Source organism: Homalodisca vitripennis, chromosome 5 (assembly GCF_021130785.1).
Source record: "Homalodisca vitripennis isolate AUS2020 chromosome 5, UT_GWSS_2.1, whole genome shotgun sequence".
Lineage (NCBI taxonomy): Eukaryota > Metazoa > Arthropoda > Insecta > Hemiptera > Cicadellidae > Homalodisca > Homalodisca vitripennis.
The window spans coordinates 94,544,804-94,571,575 of NC_060211.1; the positions used below are offsets into that span (position 1 = coordinate 94,544,804).

The 26,772-nt window shown below is 31.0% G+C and overlaps 1 protein-coding gene across 1 annotated transcript in view; it reads left to right on the forward strand.

Annotated features, from left to right (window-relative positions):
* Nucleotides 1-258: 258 nt before the first annotated feature.
* Nucleotides 259-26,772, forward strand: part of LOC124362541 (gamma-aminobutyric acid receptor alpha-like) — a 112,882-nt gene continuing 86,368 nt past the window's right edge. Inside the window, exon 1 of the mRNA XM_046817141.1 lies at nucleotides 259-587. The gene's annotated coding sequence lies outside the window, so the exon portion shown is untranslated. The remainder of the gene's footprint in view (nucleotides 588-26,772) is intronic.

Consider the following 26,772-nt stretch of genomic DNA (forward strand, 5'->3'; position numbering starts at 1 on the left):
AAGTTAGTAATGTTCTAAACAAAATATTATTAGGAATCAACTTTAAAATGGACTTTATTACTGTTTACGTTTTACTAACTAACGTATTAATTAATTTGACTGAGTGTGAGATACAACCCCTCTAAATCTCTACAAATCCTGCTTATAACGCGTCGATTTATCGGTTTGGCAGAGTTGGCGACTAAGCCGGGGGGTGGTGGAAGCGTGTCCTATCTAACTGGCGCTAGCGTCGCGACACTGAGAGCAGTGCGACACCGAGCGTCGCCTCGGCTCGACGCCTTCACGCGCTCTCATAGACGCGGAATCACGTATTCAACTTGCGTGCGCTGGCGTGTGACCTTGAAAACCTGTACTTAATATACCTTGCTGATTATTAAATGTACCAACAGTATAAAACTAATGGTTCTCATAGTGATGATTCTTCTTGATTAAAATATATATAATTATTTATTGATGAAGCATTTTAACTTACGTTACACAAATAGGTTGCAAAAAAATTTCAAAATTGAAACTGTACATCTGGTATGCTCATATAAAATATTTAAACCCAACAAAAGTTCGCGCTGATGAACAACGTGATATAAAAGGTGAGTACCAAAATCCCAATTAGTATAGGTGTATGGATTTGAAAAGTGGACACATAAATGGTTTCTAGCGTTTATTTCTCGTTTGTCCATACTAAAAAAAACAAATCAAAGCCTCAAACAGATTGTTTGATCTCTACAATTTTAAAAATCGTAGTTTAGAGACATTTTTTTAGTAACTTAGAAATTGACAGTTTATGCTCCGTAGTCTGAAGATGAAGGAATTACATTTGTTGGTGGGACACCCCAATTTAAAACACTTAATTCACAATATTTTTTCGTGTATGAAGAGCAAACCCATTTATTTATTCGTTCTAAAGTAATAAATATTCCAACATTATTTCAGCATAACTCTAGCTTAAATTACATTATTGTAACATTTTATGTGTTCCATTAAAAGGTAGGCCTACACGAAAATCTTTTTGACGCCAAAAATGCCTGAAACACCCTAACTGGACGAAGTTCTCTTCCTTAAATATACATCATTAAAGATAAAATATATAATATTGATTGAGTGATTTGTTGGAATTAAACATTTCCCACATTTTAAATTTGTTACCTACGCTTAAGAATTAATATATCACTTTAAAAGTTTCAACTTCGACTCTAAAATATAATTATACGCACAAAAACATTCCACACTACTTACTAGAGCTACCCTTAGGAGTGATATAAATATTTAAATAGTTCTTATATCAACATGTATTATTGTAGACAATGTATTATTATATAATGTATTAAGATATAAAACAACCACAAGTCGATATTAAACTAGATGGTCATGGTTTTATTTTTTTTATTATTTGTTTTTTATTGTTTCCCTGTGAAAAGAATTACAAAGCGTTCGTTCGTGCGAGAGGCAAATTGGTGTTTAAAAACTGTCTTTAAACTAGACAGAAAGTATAAGCTTTTACAAAGGAGACGTTATTTTACACAATTTGGTGTTTTGCTCAACAACAAAGTAGGGGTATTACCGCCTTTGAATATTTTCTCTCCACAGTAGCGTAAAAGAAGACCCGATACAATTAATTTGGGAAAATATATTTTTAATTTTAGATCTTATAACTTCTTAAAAAGAATAACAGAAAAAGTACAAACTATTTCTTGCCGCTTCAAGATAGATAATTGTTAAATCAACATGGACTAAGAGGGAAAAAGGGACTTTTTTACAGTATGTAACTGAGTTATACTTGGAGGTAGTGTTACATGTTTATACTCATTTATAATTTACGGAAATTCCAGTATATAAACTTCAAACTAAATATAATTCAGAAAATTAAATTTATCTTTTTATATTAATCTGTTTATCTAAATGTTTGAATTTGATTTTTTAAACAAAAAATATGTGTTTAGTGTATATATATATATATTTTACCTGTCAAAAGTTTCCTTCAACAGTTTTTCATTCGTCCTGTGTTATGTCTATGTACATAACTATGTTTCAAAAATATGTTTGACATTCCTTCAACTTCTCATTGAATAATAAACATTTTTCTATATTTCCTGTCTTCAGAAATGGTTCTTAAATTAGCTATAGCAAAAAGTTTTTTTTTCTGTTAAAATAATATTCTAGCCGAAAATTGATTGTACTACATTCATTATCGTAAGGTAACTTACTCCGGTAAAATTGTGTAACTTCAGTGTAGCTATTTTATCTTTTGATGATTATAATGGCATTTAAAATTTAAGTTCTCGTAATTAAATCAACATTATAGTTATTGTAATTCGATGTTCTGGCATCAGTCATGTAACACTTTGAAATTTGAACTGTTTCCTATGACAAAAAGAGTTTGTATTTAATTCCATTATTTAAACATTTTCCATTTGAAACTTTCCATACAAAAATTTTCAAGTGGAAATAGAAATCTATAATCTTTGTTCCCATACAAGTTAACCAAAGGTCATACATCAATTTTTATATATTCCATCCAGAACTCAGGCCCTGAATAATTTATTAGGGTTTCCTTGGATATCGGTTATCGAAGCAAAAGGTTTCCCACCAGAACATTATTTAATGGTTGTCCTCAAAACAAATACGTCAAGAAATGTTAATGATCACGTACTGATTTAATATTGCTTAGCAAGTCTTTATTAATTTTAGAATTTCATAAGACTGAGATGCGTGCAATATGATTGTACATTTAATGTAAAGTAAACTGCATATAGTGGTTTTAAAAATATAATGATATCAATTAAAATATAGCTAGTAATTTTTAAGTATCATTATAATATAATAAAAATCAATATACAAGTATATAAAACGTATTTGTGGCTTCTGTGGTCACGCTACTATGAATGAAATTAGTCAGTTTGTAAGATATGAACTTTTGCATGTTTAACACGGTATCGTGTAATGTTTCAAGGGCCTCATTCCAGTCCTTTTCTAAGAACATTCTCGTGGCTGTTTATATATATTTCCATAAGTTTTTGATATGGGTGTATATAATACGTTGACCATATAAATAAAACAAAATTACTGATCAAAAGTATTCCGTTAGTGTTTAACGAAATTTATTTTCTATTAATATTATAGTAGATTTTTTTAAACTACCTTGATAGAAATAAATAAAAATAAGAAATTGTCGTAAATACAACATGAATGTCCTCAATTAAATGTACATTTAAATTGAAATGAAAAGAAATTATTTATAATCATAGAACCTCAATATTAACATTTTACAATTATAACTTGGTAAATATCCACCATGGGCATAGACTGTGATGGGGCGACCGTACTTATTTCATTAGAAATAAAAGAAAAAAATACGCTTGACGAGGACAATTGAAAATAGATTAATGGGGTGGGTATAGTTTAAAATAAAATATACAAAATTGCTGAAAGAGAATTAAAGAACGGTAACAGTAAGAAAACTAATTTAGTTAAATATTTTTTTGAATCATTCTAAACATTGAATGAAACCACAAAAAATGTTTGGACGGAAAAAGAGAGTGGCCGGATGTAATTAAGCAAATTAACTTTAAGTTTACACAGGGATTGGATTTAAGAAAAATATGATTTTAACTGCTAGAATGTATATTACAAAAAACTGTATTACATAACATATTTCTATTTAAGATGTTCCAAAATACAAAAATTACAAAATTTTTAGCCTAATTTTTTACTTAAAGCTAACAAAATAAGCGGGAAACAATCAAACGAATGTCTGTTGGTCTATTGAAGTTTTACTGAATTTTACTTTACCAAGTAGAGGATTTAACTACTTAATTTTTTGCGCCAGTTTTGTTGTGGTGATATAGCATGACTGTCATCAAGTCAACCTCGATTTTCTGTGCTCGTTTGTTTTTTTTCTTACACTAAAAATGTGTTACATACTCAAACTATTACAGTTGTATAAGGTTTTATTTTCAAATGTCATAAACAACTAAGGCAAGAATGTTAATGGTTAAATAACTTAGTAATTTTGTTTTAAGGTTTTGCGACTAAAGGTCAACACTTTAAAATCTCTTACTTACTTGTCTGGAACAAATAACAGAAACATCTCAAAACCTAAATTTCTCAAAACCTGTTTATTATTTATATACAGTATAAAATTTTTCACAAGAAAAAGAAAAAAACCTCTCAAATGCTAGCGAATCTATCGTTGTTCTGAGTAATGGCCCGACTTTCCTTCCTGTTAGAGCCAATGTTAAATCCGTTAGGATCAATAAGACAGGGTTGAGTGCTGAGATTTTAATGTTTCAAAACACTATTTGACATCTCAGAATTGTTATAGGAAGCTTTTCAGATTACATCAAGATTCCAAATGAAGTTCCTATAGGAATTCTTTGTCATGGCACGAAGCAACGAACACGGAATAAGTATCTGAAATGTAAATTTATTTTGATGACCATACTTAACTCACAGATGCTTATGACCTAGCATATTCAAACATAATAATCGTTAAATGACTTTTCTATTGGAATCAATGTGGAATCTGTCTTAGAGCAGTAAATTATGAGTGAATCCAGAAAGTAACGCATTTAAATAGGCACAGCTTACTCCACAGACACTTCGGAAATATTTCTACTGTACTTGTATTCCTACAAGAAGTTTTTGAAACATGATAAAGAGCATCGAGATGGAATATATTGCCAAGATACTTTTATAGCTAATACTATCATTACTATTACTATCCTCATGGATGCAAATCAATATTTTAATACAACAGTACGGATTAAGTCAAAGTTCTTAGTTTTGACGAAATTAATGGTCCATCAAGGAGTTCTCCTGCAAAGTAATATTCAATAAACAATTATTGAAATTAAATAAGGCTATTGCCATTTATACAATTTAACGTAAATAAAAGTCGTTTGACAGGTGTTTGGTCTTCCGATCATATGTTAGTTTGCTTATTTAAAACGCATATGTGACAGATACGGCCAAATACAAAATAATTGAATCGGAAAAAGTAAGTGCTCTGTGGTGTAATGGTAGCACATTCACCCGGCAAGTGAGAGATCCGGGTTCGACTCCCGGCGGAGCAATTACTTTTTGTGGTTCAATGTTTATTGAAATTAAATAAGGCTATTGCCATTTATACAATTTAACGTAAATAAAAGTCGTTTGACAGGTGTTTGGTCTTCCGATCATATGTTAGTTTGCTTATTTAAACGCATATGTGACAGATACGGCCAAATACAAAATAATTGAATCGGAAAAAGTAAGTGCTCTGTGGTGTAATGGTAGCACATTCACCCGGCAAGTGAGAGATCCGGGTTCGACTCCCGGCGGAGCAATTACTTTTTGTGGTTCAATGTTTATTGAAATTAAATAAGGCTATTGCCATTTATACAATTTAACGTAAATAAAAGTCGTTTGACAGGTGTTTGGTCTTCCGATCATATGTTAGTTTGCTTATTTAAACGCATATGTGACAGATACGGCCAAATACAAAATAATTGAATCGGAAAAAAGTAAGTGCTCTGTGGTGTAATGGTAGCACATTCACCCGGCAAGTGAGAGATCCGGGTTCGACTCCCGGCGGAGCAATTACTTTTTGTGGTTCAATGTTTATTGAAATTAAATAAGGCTATTGTCTTTATACAATTTAACGTAAATATATATATATATATATATATATATATATATATATATATATATATATATATATATTTATTTATTCGCCTTGTGTTGCAGTGCCTGAACTATTCGACTCCCGGCGGAGCAATTATTTCCTTATTCAGAGAAGAAATATACAATTAATAACTATAACTATAAATTTAAAAAATAATACAACTTTATAAGTAAAAATAAACCGAATTCGATGTTTTTAATAAAATTAAGGAACCAAAAAGTAAAGAATAAAATTAATTTGAGAAAAGTAAAGTTACTTAAAAGCCATTACCATCCAAACTTTGAAAGCAGCGCCAAAACGCAGCGGATGGAAAACGTTTTTCTGTTTCTCTATCTGTTTTTTTTGTCCGTACGATATCTCAAGAACAAAATAACCTACAATAATATTGCATGAAGCTTTATTTCTTGACAGAATAACAAGAAGAACGTAAAATTGTTCGCTAACACTTAGCAAAATCCCATATCGTAACAAGGACTGCCGTCGAGCTCGATGTGGCTTTGATAAACATTCTAATGGGTAACCATGATTCCAACGAGAAAATATATAAATAAGTGAACAAAATAATAACAATTATTGAAATTTTAAATGCAATAGAGAAATAACTGTAGCGTAATGAGTAGAGGTATAAAGTTGAAATTTATGCATGCAACCTCAGTAAAGCCTGTTATGTAACTCGTAGTGTAGTGTACTCCTCCTACCTCATACTTATTATTGTAGCTAAGAAACTATTTAACAAAATATAGCAGCATAACTACTGAAAACAGCACATATCCACAATACTTCTATGGCCTATCTGATGAGGATTTTATATTAACCTTATTAGGTTACACAGACAAATAACTACTAACTACTACTAAAAGTACAGAAATAAACTCAAAAATTTGAATATAAATTATCCTATAATGTTTCATATGGTTTTAAATAAGGATTCCTTACTTCACTTGTAATACATATAATGGATTACGAAGCCTCGTGGAACAGTTACTGTATAAATATAATAAAGCAAATTTAATTCACTCTATATTAAACTGTAAAGCGTGGTAAAAATTATGATTAAACCATGGTAAATCATTCATTAAACATTATAATCGTAACACTGATCTGTAAATGGGTGAATTTAATAATAGTTAGAGTCTATCTGATAATGCCCTTTATTTGCAAGGTGAGCTTATGGATCCACTTCAACAGACTTATGCTAAATAGTTCAAATATTCAACCTTTGCAGTTTTCCACTAAGCTTTCGGTCATAACACTCTGGAATTAGCTGATAAAAGCATTGTATCACTAACTTTGGCGCATTTTCTGGATTCACATTATCTAAAAAGAAAGAGGCGTATCAAAGTTGGTGGAAAACTCAGTCCAACTTGCTTGGCTGTTTTAATACTGTTAGAACAAGAAACGTTACTTACATAATTTCGAATCTTAGGATGGCTTTTCTAAAAATGTATACTGGTACAGACATAGTGTTCTTGTAATATTAAATATCCAATAAAAATAATTATAAGAATAATGTACAGTTCAAGTGTTAAGTAACTAATCAAACTAATCTTTTATAACTCAAAGTATAATATTAAAACTTCTTTCTACTTACAATTTAGAACTTTGCAAGATAGTTACAGTGCACAATACTATTATTCTCTCAGATATATTTTACAATATCCTACACACATAATAACGAATATTTTAATAAAGAGCAAAGTACTCATTTGTTAAACTGTTAAATCGTTTACTTCTCACGATAAAACTAATACTCAAAGTTTGTTTAAAGCTCTTTAAGGATCCATTAACGAACTACCTTCTTTCCCGTTAATTTTAAGTTAAATAATTTTTAAAATTCAAAATAATAAACTAATGTTTAAATTAATTGTGTTATTTAGCATAAGTGTATTAGAAATTAAAGAAGTTACCCTATGAATGGAGGAAGTTGAACTCTTCATTGATTTACATAATATTGTAAAACTAAACATAACTAATAATGAAATGTACCTCTCACGTATTTACTTATGTTATTTAATGTACTTACTCTTTTAATGTTAAAAACTGTTTGTACACAACTTGAGTTACTAGAAAACTTTAGTTATCACCCTTGTACCGAACTATCTCTCTAATGCTAATTGACGATTGGCGATAATTTAGACATAACAATAATAATATGAGACTAATAACAGTATTAATCCACCAATACTACCGTATTTTACTGATAACCTACTATAAGAATTACAAAAATACAATTTTATTTAGTTCAAATATTTAGATATGGACTATTTTCAAACCTTTTAATATGGACTAATAATTATAACACTTTAGAGATATAAAACGGTCACCACAAAACAAAAGATATCTCAATATCTGAGGTAAATTAAGTCAGTTGTCACAGAGGGAGCCAATTCACAAGTTTAGAGAAGTTCTGGAAAAGCCGCTTAATACCGTTTATTGTGGACCGCAGCCTGATGACGAGTGGAGGGGTCGACCACATTGTTAGTGTCTGTAGATAGACAAACACCTCATGTTTGCACTTGAGTGAGAAGGTAAAGCTTAGTTCAAATCAACTTTTGATGAGAAACAATAGTCACAGTCAACTGTTCCAATTGTTATAACCCAAGTTTGGATAGGTTTTCTGGAAGCAGTTTCATACTGTTTGAAAGGTAAAAAGGGGTTTTAAAAATTTTCCACCGTTATATGTCACAAAAATAAAGACTACTAATCTTCGAGAATTTGAATATTATTCAAGTGTCAAAATCCCTCCTTTAGTTGTCAGTCTCTTATATTTTCTTGATAATTGGGGAAGTTTTATTAAGTGCGTCTGTTTCACAATTATATGGTTGGTACTTGTTCTAACAACTCTGGTACAACTTATATTACAGTCACTAGCATCATAGTGATATCTGGTGTTTTGGATCCTCCACTCTTTATTACCATATGGGTTAAAATAAAAACTAAATTCTTTAAAAATTAAATAGACCTCTTATAAATTATTGTAAACACATTTAGAAACTAGGAAAACTATAATGAAAAGTGTGTTATCATTAAAGAAGGTTTTTTTTAAAGATTATCTCGAAGAAATATTAAATATTTTACTGAATAAGAGTACTGTAAACAATACCAGTAAATTTTTAGGCTTATGTCTCTTTAAAAAATAAATAAAACAAACCAATTCATGGACCTGACGGACAAAATTGGTTCTAATCAGAAAAGAGTTTTAATCACTGGATTCAATTAGCTTTATCCGAGTTGTTGCAGGACTAATCCATCGGCTGGATATTTTACAGCTGCTTTCATTACATACTTTATATTGGATAGAAAACATTATAGACACACATTTCAAGTATACTTTACTATGTGATTATTCTTCATTCCAATTGAATAAAAATGATTTTATATATAAGTACTAACATTTAAATTGCACTTAAAATTAACAATATTAATAAACTGAGAAGCATTTATAGCCGATGCTTAACTGAGTATTGTAAGCGATAAATAAAGCATGTTACCTCATGGTGCTTCAAGTTTTGCATGTCTTACGCACTTGTATATAGTCTTTAGATTTGATGAAGACCTTATGGGAAAGTTTACCTTGCAGTTAGACTAGGGGCACTTAATACAGTGTTTTTAAAATCGATATAGAAATTGATCATTAGCCTCGCTAGATTTCTTGAATGTCAAAATAAGCGGATATAAAGTGTTAAAATAGGCATATATATTCTTCAATACGTTATATATGGGTATTGTTTCATAACTGTTGTCAAAAATTTGTGACAGTCAAATTATGTTTATTTAATTTTCTTTATATAATTTACAAAATTATATATTTTTAAATACTTTTGTTCTTAACTAAATTAATATTATTGTCAATCCCTAAAACTAACCCATGTACATGCTATAAAAATTTAACAATTACAAAATCCCAAGATATCCCTATTTTAATGCCTTGCATTGTCACGTTCTGTGATAAAATGAGAGTACAATTTAGTAAGAAAACTGAGATTTAGTTTTCTATAAATTAAAGAATAAAATATCATTCAAACCCAAAACTGATTACCGCTTCTTAAGTTTTGAAAATATTCAATCCCATACGGCAAGCGATGGAACATTTCACTATAATTAGTTTAATTTTCGGAGCTTCTTTTGTGTTTCTAAAAACAAGCTTTGTTAAATACTCAGCTTGTGTAGGCTATTTAACAAATAATTCGACAAAGTGCTTAACATGAACAAAATCAGCTGATAAATGCTGTAAACCTTCTCGTTACAATATTTCTTAAGTCGTAATTGCTAATATTAATCTAAGGAAATGTTGTATATATGGATTTTATATCGAACTAGTAGAGTAATCTAAACCATCATGTTACTGAAGTAGTATAAGGTTTTAACATACGTGTATAAGTTGGCTATAAATTCCTCACCCTGCTCAGAATGACTTAATGCTAAATTTAAAAGAAGAAAGAAGGAAAACTGTTATATTAGCCGTAATTTGCGCTCAACATAACCCGATGTTCCATCAGACATTGTTTATTTTACGGTATCTGATCTACTGCTGCTGTTCTTCATCTCTTATTGTTTCATCATGTCTTTGTTTTCATTGAAAGCATAAACATACAATTTATCAAATTCCAGTATCGCAATAACCATTTGTTTATGTTGTTTTTTCAGGAATACATTTATTCGATAACATTTTAAATTCATCCAAAAAGGTCTGTGTGTACAATCTATACTATAAATATCCCTTTAAACTCACATTTGGAAGATCCAAGCTACATAGGTTTACTATAGAGAAAAAGCCAAAGGTTTCATTATATAAATTATTTTATAAAGTGGCCACTTATTTATTTACCTCTAGAAGTATAATTGATTTTAATCATACAACTTTTATGAGAATACACACATATAAAAATGCATTACAGATGCCCCTTACTTATTAAATATAACCGTTTCTTAATTAAAAATCAAACAATCCATTAATTAATTTTTATTTATGGTTAGGCCTTTCCCTGTGGGTCTCTTGGTTATTTCCTAAAAAGCAAAAGGCCCATCGAAAATAAAATTATTTTGTTGTTTAATTTTAAATTCAGAAAATGTATGAGGTATGGCTTGTATTGTGCAGGTGATATTTTGTAGCATACGTAATCCGTATCGGTGTAAAAGAAGAATGTTATCATTGTTTAATTCTGATTTATATTTTATATGAGAAGTACTACTGTAAGTATTCAAAAACTTTCATACGTTATGAATTTTGAGCTTATAAAAGTATTTTAAAGACTACTTAATTATTTTAATTATAGCGTCTGAATAGTGATTAGATAACGGAATGTTTCAATGTGTTTTATAGGACAGATAAAAATATTTTAAGTTGGTTCTTTTTCCAGTTTAATGAAACAATCGATTGAAACCCCTGATTATTTAGCTTTCATATTCATTTTCATTTCATTTACAATATATAATGAACACATATCAGAATAATACTAATTGACAAGTACAAAACTAGTAGAAAATTACGAATGGAAATAGTTTTCAAAATAACAATTTACTACTGCTGATACCGATTTTACACAAAACGATACTAAATTAACTGTACTACAATATTGTAAGTACATATGATATTAAATATTATATTGGTTATAAATAATTGCTTTCAGTAATCATAAAACTATCTTAAGCGGGGGATTTTTATTTTTAGTCATAAAATTCGTATTTATTAAAATAAAAAATTCTAAATATTGGCAATATTATCAGAATTAATTAATTTAATGAAAAAAAAAAAAAAAAAAAACAACAGATATAACAACAATATACGCGATTGAAAAATGTAGAGTAGTTTTAGCAATACTCGATAGAGTACAGTTGAATGGTTTCATTCACTTACCTACTGAATGAAAACAACTGAAAGAACTAAATCAACCGACTGAAACTGGTTTCACTCATTGACAAAATATTTGAATGAAAATTTAAATCCGTACGGAAAAACTCCAATCGAGTGAATCGGTTTTTTTCAACAACTGAATGCATCAATTGTGTTCTATCAAGTGGTTCCCGTCACTACAATATTAATAAATTGCAGGCAGTAGTGACGAGGCATTTGAATAGAACCGTATTCATTTATTTGAATAAGTCTCTTCTATTATAATATTACTGGCAGTTACCCGCGGCTTCGCACGCAATTTTCTGTTGAAAAACTGGACAATATATCTATGTATTCTTTTTCTATGACATAATAAACAGTCTAGAGATAATCGATATTCACTCAAAGTTATTCCAATCTCCTGATCCAATTTAGATTTAAGTTTAAAGAACAGAGGTTTGGGATCCTAAAGTCGTAAAGTGAAACAGTTTTTTATAAGATTAGTATTTCCCTCCCACATTCCATGATCATTTATTGAAGTTATTCGATGGCCTCAGTAACAATAAGAATTAGCCTTTTTACCTCAATGACGAAAGTGTATCGTACAACTAAAAAGTTGCTGCAGCCAATATGGGTCTGTTCTGTTCGTTTAAATTCACCCCGGTGTTTTGGCATAATAAGTCGCCCGCCATTATCTTTTTATTTTCATTAGCAACGTAAACAGATGTTTCAGAAAGTTTGTCGAATTTGACAACTGTCAACAGCTGTTTAGTGCCAGTTTGATTTGAATTATGAAACGTTTATTACGTTTCGTTCTTATAATAACATTCGAATGTAAACAAACTAATTTTTCAATTTGAATTCGACTTTATTTGGTGAAATGAATGTGTTATGGGTGGTAAAAAGCACTCTAAATGTTAATTCAGACCAAAAGCTATACCTGTTCCAAATTTCAGCACAATCCGTATAGCAGTTTCAGCGTGATTCGAGGACAAACCTTCAAACATCCAAATATCCAAACATTCAATCTTTCGCATTTATAATATTAGTGGGATAAAATTAATTAAACACAAATAAACTAAAATACCTTAGTAAACGATTTTAACTACTATTGAACAGCATTTAACTTATGGTACCAAAGAATTATCTTAGGGAATACTTACTGTAATTATTTTAGGGAATACTTTCTGTCGAATAAGTGTTCCTTAATTACCTTTATGGTTTACTCTTTTTTATCTTGATAAACATTGTTGACCAGTTAATTAAGCAGATTACTGGTTCATTTTACAAACCTGAACAGTTTAACAGTTGAAACATGTAATAATTATGTAAGGATAATTATTTTGTTCAATAGTTTAGTCATTAGGGTATATTTATAATGTAATTTATTATATAAATAAAACTTTAATTCATTTATTTATTGAATGAAAGTTACTATAAATTAAAAAGAACACTTTAAATGGAGCTTGTTAATTTCATTTAGTTAACATACACATAGTAGTAACATCAATAATTGCAGTAGTTGTTATTGGATAGTTATTAATCGTTAGTACAGTTAAAGAAATTTAAATTAGTAGGTTAATAATTACTTACAGCTCGTTGAAAAACAATAATGGCTGAAATAGTTCGAATCACTCTAGTGAATGGTTTTGCCTCTAGTGCGGCCAGGAGGAAAATTATTTTGAATTACTTTAATAAATGCGTACTCAAATATCCATTCGAAAATATTTTAGACTTAGGAAGTGAATCCGACATCATTAACATCCGGACAAATTATTATCTCTTGTTTGCTATCCTTCTCGATGGTGGGAGGAGCGTGGTAGTGTTTCCTTTACTTGGAATTGCTCGGAATCAACCTCCTGCCAAACACTGCCACAGATTAATGTTACAGTACAGACCAGGATGTTGTCCGCTGTGGGGTGAACAAGAAGTCTCCCACACTGACCCACAGATAAAACATGGTTACTCCTCTTAGAAAAACAAGGTTACTCCTCTTATAGGAGTATGTTTGGTCTATGCCTGAACCTTGCGTGTGTATATATTTCAAAACTTTGAGTTTAGCTTCATTTAACCTAATGCTCAGTGCATTTGAAATCTGATACTGTCATAGACTCGACTGCCGGTATCTAGAGTTTACGGCTGTCTGAAGAGATTCAACAAAATGTTGGCGACACAGACGTTCATAACGAACTGTTTGCATCGTTTCGACATCAGAGACACCTATACTACATTCGAATTGAATCAAACCTTCTCTCCATACCTATGTTATGTGTTTCAGAACTTTCACTACAAACTTTAGGAAACTAAATTCATCAGTTCATATCTTGTTTTACTGCATGTATGTTAGTTTAGTTTTAAAATTGTATCTTACGATTTACTAATAAAAACGTCTGAACGGAATTTATAATAAAACTTTAAAATGTAGGTAGACTAATTACAATATTTTTTTAATATCCCAATATATTATTAATTTAAAAGGAAGTTTGTATACGTCTAAATTTTTAAAATGTTGCCTTTTTTATAACAAATTAAACGGAATTTTTAGTTTTATAATCTGATGACACTGAAAATAACATTATTGGTTTATTGAAAATTTAGCAGGACTGCACGTCTACAACAATCCTATATAAAGAGAAAATATGGCAACTCTGCAGTCATAATATCTACATTAACAGTACAAATAGTTATGTGGCAATTTTAAGATGAGGGTTTTTATTGTCCATGCAAATTAGCAAATTAGGGTCAGATTCCGTTATATGCCCGCAACGCTTAAACTTTTTTCAATGAACTTAGAACGTTATAAAACGATGTAGTTGAGTAACAGAACTATGACCACATCACATGATTATTTAAGTTTTTTTGCACGGTACATAATTGCCTTTCCATTACAATTCAATTTATATTTCTGATGAACCCCTCTAGAATTTGATATTTTACTGATAAGTACTATCTCGAGGGATATTTTTCTTTCGTTGACTTCAGCGCGAGCTTCGGTAGGTGCTGCCGAAGCCCGCGCTGATGGCCGGAGGCACTCGCATTTTGGGTGGCGGAGTGTGATCAAGAATAAAAACAAGTTTTGTGTGTTTTTTTCAATAAAGAGTTTATTTTTGTTTGCTAATGGTTGTTTTTGTTGAATTTTTGTGTTTGAAGAAATGTAGGGGTGTGGTCGATATAATACGTAAGTACCCTTTTTTCTTAGCTAGTAACCAATTGTAATTCATTATAATCATACGTAAATGAAAAATTAGAGTTGGGGGCATAATGTTAGTTCTGTTACTCAACTACATTGTTTTATAACGTTCTAAGTTCATTGGAAAAGTTTAAGCGTTGGGGGCATATAACGGAATCTGACCCTAATTAGCAATTAGCAAAATTAGCAAATTTTACTAAGGAAAACAAGAAAAGGAAAATTTAATTAGGAAAAACAATAACAAAATATGACAGAACAATTAATATACACATATTAAAATAAAGTAAACTGAAATTTATAATTTCTATAATAACTTATAATAAGCTATGACGTAAATATATTTAATGTTTAGTTTTCATTAATAACAGACATGGTTTCAAAAATCTATCTGTGTGTATTTGAAAATCTATGTAACAGTACAAAGCGATGCCATAGTCGCAAACCGGATGCAGCAGAGCGAATAAACATTGATCAAAGCATAGACTCTAGAGTTAACACTGTATGGTATGGCCTACATGGACAAATGGGAAGCAGGTGTGACATATTCAACATACTGAACTACCCTGGCCAATCGAGCGTTCAGAGGGGTCAGAGATAAAAGTGATTTGACCTTTTTGACCTTCGTTTGGCAGGGTCTGACCTGCCAATCAGGTAACATACCGGTCTTTATTTAATTATATTGTTTGGTTCTAACGTAGTATATTGATACTTCTTTAAATATATTTTAGAACAGTACTTTACTACCCTATTGTAAACTTAATTCTAAAAAATTAGTGTTAGTCTATTTATTAAACATATTTAATTGGAGCTCCGTAATACTTAGAATTAAAAGTAAACCGTTCTGTAGAAAAGAACTGTCCATAGTAAGTACCTTAAAATATAGAACTATGAATATTTCGTTTGGTGAAATTATATACTATACAGGGTGATTTAGACCACCCGTCTCAAATATCTAATGCTTTAATTGCTAACTGCAGAGACTTAATTTAAACGGATATCCAATAAATTCACCTTAGAGAATTTGTTGAAAATAATTTCAACTCTTTAAAGTTAGAAAAAGTTCCTTGTTCGAATTTCAAAACATTCAAATGTCCCACACACCATGTTGTACATAATTATAAAGTGTTTTGCATCCTAAATATTTTGACAGCGAAAAATGTGATTATCTATATTCTGTAATGAACACATACAAAAATAAATTAGTTTTCGATACATCATGATACAAACTTTAAAACGATACCATGCAAGGCTGTATTTTTCAAAAGGTTTCTACCACTTGAATAAACTGCCCATTACCTAAAGATTTTATATGATATGTGGGGAGGGGGATTTCTACCAAATCAAATTAAAGGCCGTAAAAAAAGAAAGTGATCCACATTTAAAGTTGTTTATATTTTAAACCATAACAATACTGAGGCAACAAACTGTATTAATGGGCACCAAGTGGAAGTTTACATTTTCTTTTACAAGAAGTTAGCCAATTAAGAGGCCAAAAATAAAATAAAAGTATCACTCCAACCATGCACTCGGTCTGGCTGGTCACATTGTAAACATGTGAATTGAGTAACAGGATTCAGTTATGCTTGGAAACAACGGCATGTACTTTTAGCGTTATTTTAAAACGGAATCAAACAATTTTAAATCTTCTATATATTGATTCCTCACGAAGGACATCATATTGCAGTGTGAGTACCGTAAGTTAACTGTGTTCTCTGGGGTTGTATTAAAAGAAATAACTGGAATTCTCCCTCCTACAATAAAAGACGTAACGATCCTAAAATATGCATCAGGCAAGTGGTGTGCAGAAGAAATTTCGGAAATGCCGCAGGGAGCTAAATATATCTGATACCATATCACCAAGCTATCTGGTCCCTTGATGGTGAGGTAAACACTTAAGTTGCAGCACAATGATGCGTAAATTTTCAGAAAAAATCCAGCTCACTTACATGTTATAATAATGTAAGCCACCTCTGAATTTATGGTAAACTGCTACTATTACTTTTACCGAAGTATTCATTGTTAAAACATTAATAATATCTAAAGTTAGCGATTAAATTGTATTGGATTCAGTTAATAAGTTCACTTAGTAACGTTCAAGAAAAACTTAAAACTTTATAGTTATCCAATAAAAATTGAATTTCGTGAGTTGATTTCACCTAGTCATGTTTAATAAAATAATAAATTTAATAGTAAAATTATAAGTTTATATCTCCATTGTATGTTGTAATAACATATACATATACCAGACGAATCAATCGTAATATTGGATAAGAATACAACGTTTATTTGTAAAAGGTAAGGACTCAAATTAATGTTCAAATTGTGATCAAAGAAGATTTCGTCGTTATTTTTAGAAATGAGGGAACGTTTAGTATAATCCCCTAACTAACTATATCCTGGTTTATTATCAACATATAAGTCCTTTTTGCTTGAAATCCTACCAAAAATTTAAAATAAGAAAAGGATAATAAAACCAAAAGAAAACAAAGCAAAAGTTCGTATCTACATTACCGACCTCGCTCATCTCCCACTAGTGGGAATGGACTAATGCTCCTGGGATGTTCCTTTAGTTGTGGTTGTCACATATAAGTCCACATATAAAATTGGTACCTCGGTAAATTCTTGTACTTATTTCCTAAAGCTAACAAGCAAACTTGAGCAAACGAAAAAGGGCAAAATGAATGTGCGATGACAGACATCAGTATAGAAGTATTAAAATACAAAGAAAATCAGTCATAGTAGAAAATAGGGACAAACCAAAAATACTGTAGAAATCATCAAATCAAATGTACTTGAAAACATTTCATATAAACATTAAAGTATACTAAGGGAAACTTTAGAAATAACCAAAAGAGAATTTAATTAAAAAAAGGCACCATTAAGATATATAAATGTTGGTACCTTGTACAAAAATTAAAAAACAAATGGAGTAAAAGTAAAGTATTTTGCAGTGGAGTTAGGACTCTTTTAGCCTAAATATAGATTATTTATGAGAATAACATATAAGAAATACATTGAAACAACTTATTAACTACACAATACATACTATGAAAATGGTACTGACATGCTACCGATCGCTGATTGATTTAGTTCTAGTCAATCAATAGATACCCTTCTCCACAAGCATCGCTGTTTTATGCAGCTTTAGTTCAATATTAGGCATCTTATATTATTATATTGGATTAAAACGGCTCTTCACAGCAATGGCGTAAAATTTAAGGTTTATAAATTAACTGTGTTAGATATATTTTGGCACGGATAGAGTCGGAAAACTTGAAAAAGCAATGACACCAGCCGCTAACATCTAAAAACTTTATTTTATTAATTTTTATCTTTCGACGTTGATTTTCGTTAACTAATCAATGCATTTTTAAATATTGTGGAGAAAATATTATAATTGATTTACCATTGGAAATGTGTTACAGAAATCACACTCACTTATATCACTTATGTGAAACTGGAATTGTCTTATCTACTCGTAGTTGCAAATTAATTATAGCCAAGCAAAATATATTTACCATTTTATAAACAGAATAACTGCTAATTATTTAAGAAAATATTTAGACTTATTTTCGACTTCCTTGTGATCCATATATGCAGTGAGTGATCAATAACAATCTTTTATTAATGATTTATTTTGCAGACGTCACCTTTTCTATTAATATCACAATAGTTCGTAATATAAAATAATTATTTTTTAATTTTCATCTCACTCATTTATTTGTTAACTTTAACAATTAATGAAAACCCTTATAAAGATTAGTCTAATCATAAAGATGTATTTAATATTTTTAAAACTAAACATTTCATATTAAAGTCAAACCAAACTTTTATTATGCACTGGTAAATGATTATTTAAGGAAAAGTTGTGTATGTTGAATTTCATTTTAATTTATAAGGTAGACGGATAAGAACCGTAGGCACTTTACATATTTTCCTTGATACATTTATGTACAACTTTACTCAGCACTGAAAGTTATTATAACCACCGAAACCTAGCTGAGAAAGTTTTTAATGAAGACATTTTATGAAGCAGTTACTAAAAGGACTAATACAATTGAATCATTGTAGTTTGACGAATTATACTATATTTATATTACGACTTATGTTATATGTGTTGTGGATTTGAACCTTTTTACTCCATTTTAGATTTTAAAATCATTATGTAAATCTTCATACATTATCGGGATTGTCGTTATTATCTTTAAACTATCTCAACTGTGACTATCAATTGCGTTAATTATCTTAATTTACATCTAGTAATTTAATGTAAGTTATAAAAGTGCGTGAAAATACTCCTGCTCAACTTTGCGAACTATAACCTTGATCTACAAACACTCTGAAGGAAAATTACAACATTTTATAATAATGGTATCTAGGCACCAATTCACTGAGAAAATATGGAAATGCCTAATAAAGTTTAAGAGTGCAAATATTGTAAGAAAAGAAAGGAATGATTATTTACCGATTTAATCAGAGGCAAAACGTTTTTCATAAACAAATAGGATCCTTGTGAAATGAAGCAACCTTAAAACGTTCTGCATTATATTTTCGAAAATGCTTTTAGTTTACATACAAAGCCTACGCTTATAAAATTATAAATCAATACTATGATCATATTGCTTTAAATATTGATAAAACAGTAATATTTGTCTTTTGGTTTAATTAAGTTTTCCTGTGACAGCATGAAATTGAAGGGTTCCTAGTAATATATTAGGAAAGAGTTCTGGATTCCAAATAAAAGGTCTTTAGCCGTTAATAAAGCTAAAAGTCGTAATTGAACAGTGGAATAATTATAGAATACTAGTTAAATATATTTGTCATATACATAAATGTTTGGTCAAGATGAAAAGTCTATTACCTACAAATGTATTATCTGTTTTATCTGCAGTATAATTAAAATTTATTAAATTGTGTGGGGTGTTTGCAATAACGTAATACGGAAGCCACATGTGAAACCTCTTTCTGTAATCCTTTTTACCCTTCCTAGTTTAAATGTTGGCGTTACTCGTAGTCTATATTCTGCGGCGATAAACCATTGTGCGGGCCCATTGAAGGGAAACAGACATTACACAAACTTGCAACAAGTTTCGCCTCAAGCTAAATGGAAACTTCCAAGTCACGATATTGAGTTCATTAATGAAAGGTATTGAATGATCAACTGAAGAGTCAAAACCGCTCGTTTGCTGACAGAATCATTCATTGAATGTTCTTTCCACAAAGAGTGCTACCTTTACCATTGAATACGTAATATTTGCAACTTCATGAAGCTGTAATATGCAGCAAACTTTTGTAGGTTGTGTTGTATAAAATTATGATTTATCAATCAAGTAAATCACTACGCCTGTGCGATAGTGAAGCATGTCACTCGATGGGCTAGATATATTTTATTTCTGTCTGTCTGTCTGTCCGCACGATATTGAGAACGAATGAAGATTCATTTCTAGATAGGCAACACCGAGTTCGATGATGGAGTATGTCATTCTTTAGGATTTGGCTGAGCGTTAGCAAACATTTTTACATTGGTCTTATGGGTAACCAAGATGGAAACGAGAAAATCACAGAATAAATAAATATATTGACAAACTGACATCACATGAGATTTTTTTTCGCGTGACAACACTATCTCATGTACCCTAATTATCCCGACACAAAAAAGAATGAATTGGTGTGAAGATTTTTATTATTTAAACTCTGCTATGAAAGTAACAATAAAGGAAAATTTGAATATAGGAAGATATCTGGAAAAGATTTCTTCTTAGACTAATTTATTATAGATGCTGCATAGAAAAGAATGAGTTCAATGATGGGCATGACTATCCATGGCTTTGCTATGCGTCATTACAACCTATCAGCAGGAGCAGATTCTCCTATATTTAGCATGTTTTTGTAAAAATCTCTTTTCTATACAATGATCTGTCTGTCTATCATTAAATCTGAAGAATAAAATAATCTATAGACCTGACATTTTGTATGTAACTTCAGAGAAGCCTTTTGAGGTGTGTACCTATAAAATGTTGTAACATCCGTATCTATAATTTCACTTCAGTTCTGTGATAATTTATATCATATTACTTGTCGGTGACACAATGTCAGCTGACGTCACGAAGTCAACTCCCTAGACCGCACTTGGGCAATATTTATGTCGACGCGGCGTCAGTACTCGATGTTGCAATAAATGACAATATCGGCAACACATTTTCATTTAGTTGTTTATATTTTACGTAATAAACGAAAATATACATTATATTTCTAAAGAACAACAGGATTATATGTTGATCAATACAATTAAGGCACATGACTGAAATCCTATTATCGTTTTTAATCATCCATCTTCAATAGTAAATTTAAAATAAATGCCTAAGATAGATGAGGATTATAAAAATTATATTTTACCACTGTTTTATTGATGCGGTTCGATTTTAGGCTGAAAAATATCCAAGATCTTAAACCAAACTGTTTATAATGTAAACAATTACACAATTATCTAGAACACGTATGTATTGTAGCTAATTAATAAAAATACAATTTAATTTTATATGTTTTACAGAAATATGAATATAGACTTGATATTTCACATAGCTATATTTAAATTTAAAATATATCCCGGTTTATCCTGGAGGTAGGGCCGTAGACAGCTTTGACGGTAACCGGGTAAAACAATCAGTCGGGCACCTATGCATAGGATGCTCCATGGCCTAACTGCGGAAAATTATTTTTTCATATGAAATGAATGAAACACTTTTTTCTACTTATTGTCATATCTTATTCATTTCCCCTAAAGTTGCCTTCTTTTATTTTGTACTATATAATAAATAACTCTAAAACTGTTTGAGGGCTTAAATGGCTATTTAACTAGTTACTAATAGTCCCTTCGTTTCAATATTGGTGTAATTTCAGTGTATATTAAATTTTTTTTAATAGTGTGTAAATCTAAGAGTTTTGGAAAATTTCAACTCATTCTATAATAAACAATCTGAAGCTTAACCTCAATGAAGGTATCATATAAAAACTAAGTTTATTGCAGACTCACGTACTTATTGGGTTAAATACACCATATTAAAAATACTATTAAAAAGTACTGTGTTACGTAACCCTAGTTATGAATGGTTAATGGGACATAAAATGGCCTTATAAAATGTAAGTATAGTTACACTGGGTTACCTTACAATACAAAACAGTATCACATCCAACTCTTAATTTTACTCAATTGTCAAATGTAGCTTGCAGTCTTTTTCTTCCTGTGAATTCATGGATGGTCTCATCCATATTGATAGTCTTAGTAAGTTTGAGCCTCTACAGTACAAAACTCATGGTTTAAATAACTCTATTTTGACCGCCTTTTAGAGAATTAATTCAGTTCATCTAATAATAAAATTCTACTAGTTTTGATCTAATACTTCATCTTAAACGTCGTTCTGATACTTTAAAACATGCCTTACATTTTGTTCTTATTTTTGGACTCCTTTTTATTGTCCCTCATTTAACAAAGTTTGAAGTTCACTAATTATATCTTTAGGGCCCCGTCCTAGCTGGGAGACGAAAAATCTGTCCTTGACGCAACCGATGCTACAAATAGTGTCCACAGTGGTCTCAACAGATGTTGGTGACAAACGGGAAGGTGTTTAAATTCGTGTCGGTGCTGTCTCAGTACCAAAGTCTTTGCCCTACCAGGATACGCTTATGTCCCACGTTTTGTTTTTGATGTTCACTTTCGTTGGAGTTGCACGTTGCCGATAGAACGTAATTTTGTCCCCCAGCTAAGGCGAGGCCTAGGTTCTCACTAACCGTCTCAGTTGTCATGCCACGAGCCTGAATTACGAGTACATCGCACTGAGTACTCGTACATTATTTTTCAAAGAGACCTATCAATACATTTTAGAACTTTAAAGTACATTAATATAAAAATTATTTAATCAAACGATATCATATAGTTTATATGTAACAAATGTAGCGTTACTACTTTGACTACTTTGAGTGATCCCCATAATTTTCAAAATGCAATGTCAAAGCGGGGCAGTCTAATTGGGTTGTAGTGTTTGGTGGTACAGTGCCAGCCCGGACCTCTGTAGAAAAGGGCTCTGACAAAAATATTCGAGAAAATCAGTCTGACTACAGTGCTGTCTGGATGACATTTAAAGCTACTATTTTGGTGCCTATTGTTTTTGAAAATATTCTTTACGCCCAGGAACGCCACGCCAAGTGTCGTATATCAGGGTTTGCTGAGGTTGCATTTAAAATTGAAAGTCTGTAGCTCATTCCATTCTTGAAATGCACTGCTGGCTGACAGACAGACAAACAAATAGACAATACATTTTTACACTCCTCAGCTAGAGAAATTATACCAGCATACTGAATAATGGCTTCAAGGACGCTCAGCCAAATGGTATGGATGGAAAAAACTTTATAGATTTTATTCTTTTCTCTGTAGAAACGTACACGTAACGTTTCATATACATAAACAATTTATATTCTATAAAATTAATATCTCGAAATATCTTTTGGATAGTTATTATTAGTAGGCGACATTATATTACTGTCACATGTTAAAATATCGTATAATTGTATTCGGGTTATTTACAAAATTACTTATTCTGCGAATTTCTCATTGCTACCACGATTACCCATGAGAACAATGTAACAATTTCCCTGATTGTCATCTAAATCATATGAAGTAACATGCACCATCAGCGAACACGATGGTGTATAGAATTTCATGCAGAATTTCACGTATACAGGTCTGTTCATGTTCGAGAAATCTTCAGACAGACAGACAGAAATGAAATTTTCCAGCTCCTCGAGTTATTTGTGTGCATAAGCCTAGCGATTAATGGTCGTGATCTTACACCTCATCAAGTATAAACATTTTTTGTCTTAGGTCTGTTGTAAAATAACAAACCGGTTTTCGTTTGTCGTTAAACATATCTTAATGAGATGTGATGAAAGATAGCTCACAACATTTCAACCCGAAGAGTAGATATTTTAAAATATAGTTACGATAAAGATAATGAGGACGATAATAAGAATTATCGTCTTCATAATTGAGACGATAATTCTCAGATGATAATAAGAATAATAGTTGAGCAGATATATGTGAACATGGAGTGGAAGAAAATACGTATTGATATAAAAGGATCTATCATTTCTCAAGATTATTTTTTATTCATCCTTTTCAGTTCCAATTTCATGAAAAAAGCAAAAACCTGAACACAATATATATATATGTATAAAACAGTATCTAATAGATTAATTTGTTACTTCAGCTGTGCATGACATCATAATCGTTTATCTAAAATTAGAACCACACATTTGTCCAACTACAATAATTGGCAAGATCACAAAGCCAATCCCAATTATTTAGAGATGACTTTCTTGTGACAGACGAATTTCCAGTGGGAAATCAACTGTAGTAGTTTCATTATGAGACATTCTGTCGTATTAAAAAAAAAAAAAAAAATATATATATTTGTTGCCAGGAGTAAAAAAAATGCAGTTTCCGTAGATTTTAGAGGGTGGTACCATTATATTTGTTTATTAATAATATTCAATGTGCTTTTATGATTCAATCTTTTAATACAAAGGATTTTATAATAAGCGCTAAGGCTATTTTTTTATACATATTACAATGTAAGGGGGTGTAAAAACAGTCAGGTTTTCATAGGATTGAGCAAAGTGTTGGGTTCTACTGGTGACAGCGAACAGTGATGTGACGTATCTACTAGATCAGCTAGAATACAGTGCCTGCTCTTGGCTATATTTAGATATATCAGTTTTTAAGGGATTTATATCTACTAGATCAGCTTCATATCTTAAGACAGTGTCTACTCTTGACGATGTTTAGTGATATCAATTTTTAAGTGACAAATTTACTAGATCAGCTGTAAGACGGTGTTTAGTGATATCAGTTTTTAAGTGACATAAATTTACTGATCAGCTTCAAGACAGTGTCTACTATTGACGATATTTAGTGATATACATTTTTAAGTGACATAAATCTACTAGATCAGCTGCAAGACGGTGTCTGCTCTTGACGATGTTTAGAGATATCGATTTTCTACAGCACTTGAGCATTTAAAGAGGAATTTTCTCAGCTGTACATCTAATGATTTTCTCAGGTTTAAATATAAAGAAGGTCATTTGCATTAAGTTTCTGCCAGGTTGGTTTTAAAGCCAAATAATTTATATATCACAAAATCCCTGCGATATTTCTGATCTTTCTACTGCACATCTCTTCTGATGCACTGTTGTACTAAAGTTTGGCATTAAATCAAATACTTATAAATTGGATCTAATGATCTCAAATATCGAAAGCTCCCTCTATTATTCCCGAAATTTATATTTCACACAACTAATCTGATGTAAAGTTATTACTCACAGTTCACCTCGAATCAAATATTTGTATGGCTTAGTACTGATAATCTAAAATATCTCAAACTCCCTGCGGCTTTTCCGTACTTTCTACTGCTCACTTCAAAATGCACTGTTGTTACTCAAAATTGTGGGCTCGAATAAAATAATTATATAGCTTGGTACTGATGATCTCTGATATCACAAACTCCCTTTAGCTTTTCGGAACAAATTTAGCAATATAAAAATATTACACTTTTATTTATTAAATAATTATAATACAATTAATCTTACAATTTACCAAACTTATGTCCAATATAACAAGATTCTCTACACTTAATCGTGCTGAACACTGCACACCTTTCCTGGAGGTTAACGCAACGCTGTGCTGTAACTTAAGTGTTTACCTCACCCTCAGGAGCAAAGATAGCTCGGTGAATATGTTATCAGATATCTCCAACTCCCTGCGGCATTTCCGAACTTTCTACTGCACACAACTCACCTGATGCAATTTTTCATTTAATGTTCGGCCTTGCTTCAAATGCTTATAACAGGTTGGATCTGATGATCTCAAATATCACAAACTCTCTTCAGCATTTCCAAACATTATATCGCACACAACTCACTTCATGCACTATTTTTATTTAAATTTTAGCCTTAGATCTAATACTTATAATAATTAGAATCATCTTTATCAATAATAATCAAGTTTAAAACAGTGCAAAGATTTAATTTTTATGGTGGATTGAGACCAATTTTAGAAGGTTCTTTGGAGAGATTCTTCAAGAGCGTAAAAAAGTCGGTCCACGAGCCAAAAGTTTTTTCATACTTCGGTAGGTAGTTTGGCAAGGGGTGTATATAGTTGCGCTCTGTGGTCAGAGAGTCTTGTTTCTAAAATGTTTGTTGATTTGGGGTTGTCGCCTTAAATTTAGGTGAAAAAACAATCTATTGCTGAGTTATACTAATGGGTGGCAGGTACAACCTGTGCATATTGTGGGATGCAAGGCGTTCATTAGTTTAACTGATTTGTCTGTCTGGATTGAGAGTATCGATTTAAATATCCCCCAAGATGATGGTAGGAGAGGTATATATTTTGTTGGGATCAATAGTGGTTGAAAGCGTATTTAATGCTTCATCAAGATTTTCACCCGATAATCCGATTGTAAATGCCTATGATTTTAAGATAAGCCTTGTTCAGTGTTATTTGTACAAATTCCTTTTCACATTTTAGTTCCTCACAATGCTGTAATACACAATGTGTGTGTGTGTGTGTGTGTGTGTGTGTGTGTGTGTGTGTGTGTGTGTGTGTGTGTGTGTGTGTGTGTGTGTGTTCTGTATTCTCCATGAGATGCTTTCTCACAAATATTGTAACTCCCCTTCTCTGTGGTGCTCTCTGCTAACATGTGATTTAATACAATATCTTGTATTAACTATTGTGCATTTTCAATATGCTGTGATTTCAGTCCATGTTCATTCAGGATTATCCCATTTGACGTTGGTGTTACTGTTTATAAATTTTGTTAATCTGTTTGTTCTGTTGGAAACTTCTTGTTTAGAAGTATTGTTATGCACTTGTTAGATATGCTATTTTTTACACATCTCTTTTCTTGGGTATTATTTATAAAAAAAGTAATATACACTTTATATTAGTCATGTGCTTTATTTTCTTTAGAGTCCACTTGAGTTTTAGAGTTTATAGGTTCAAAGTTTTTTCCAACAAATTCTTTGATGGTTTCTGAAAGT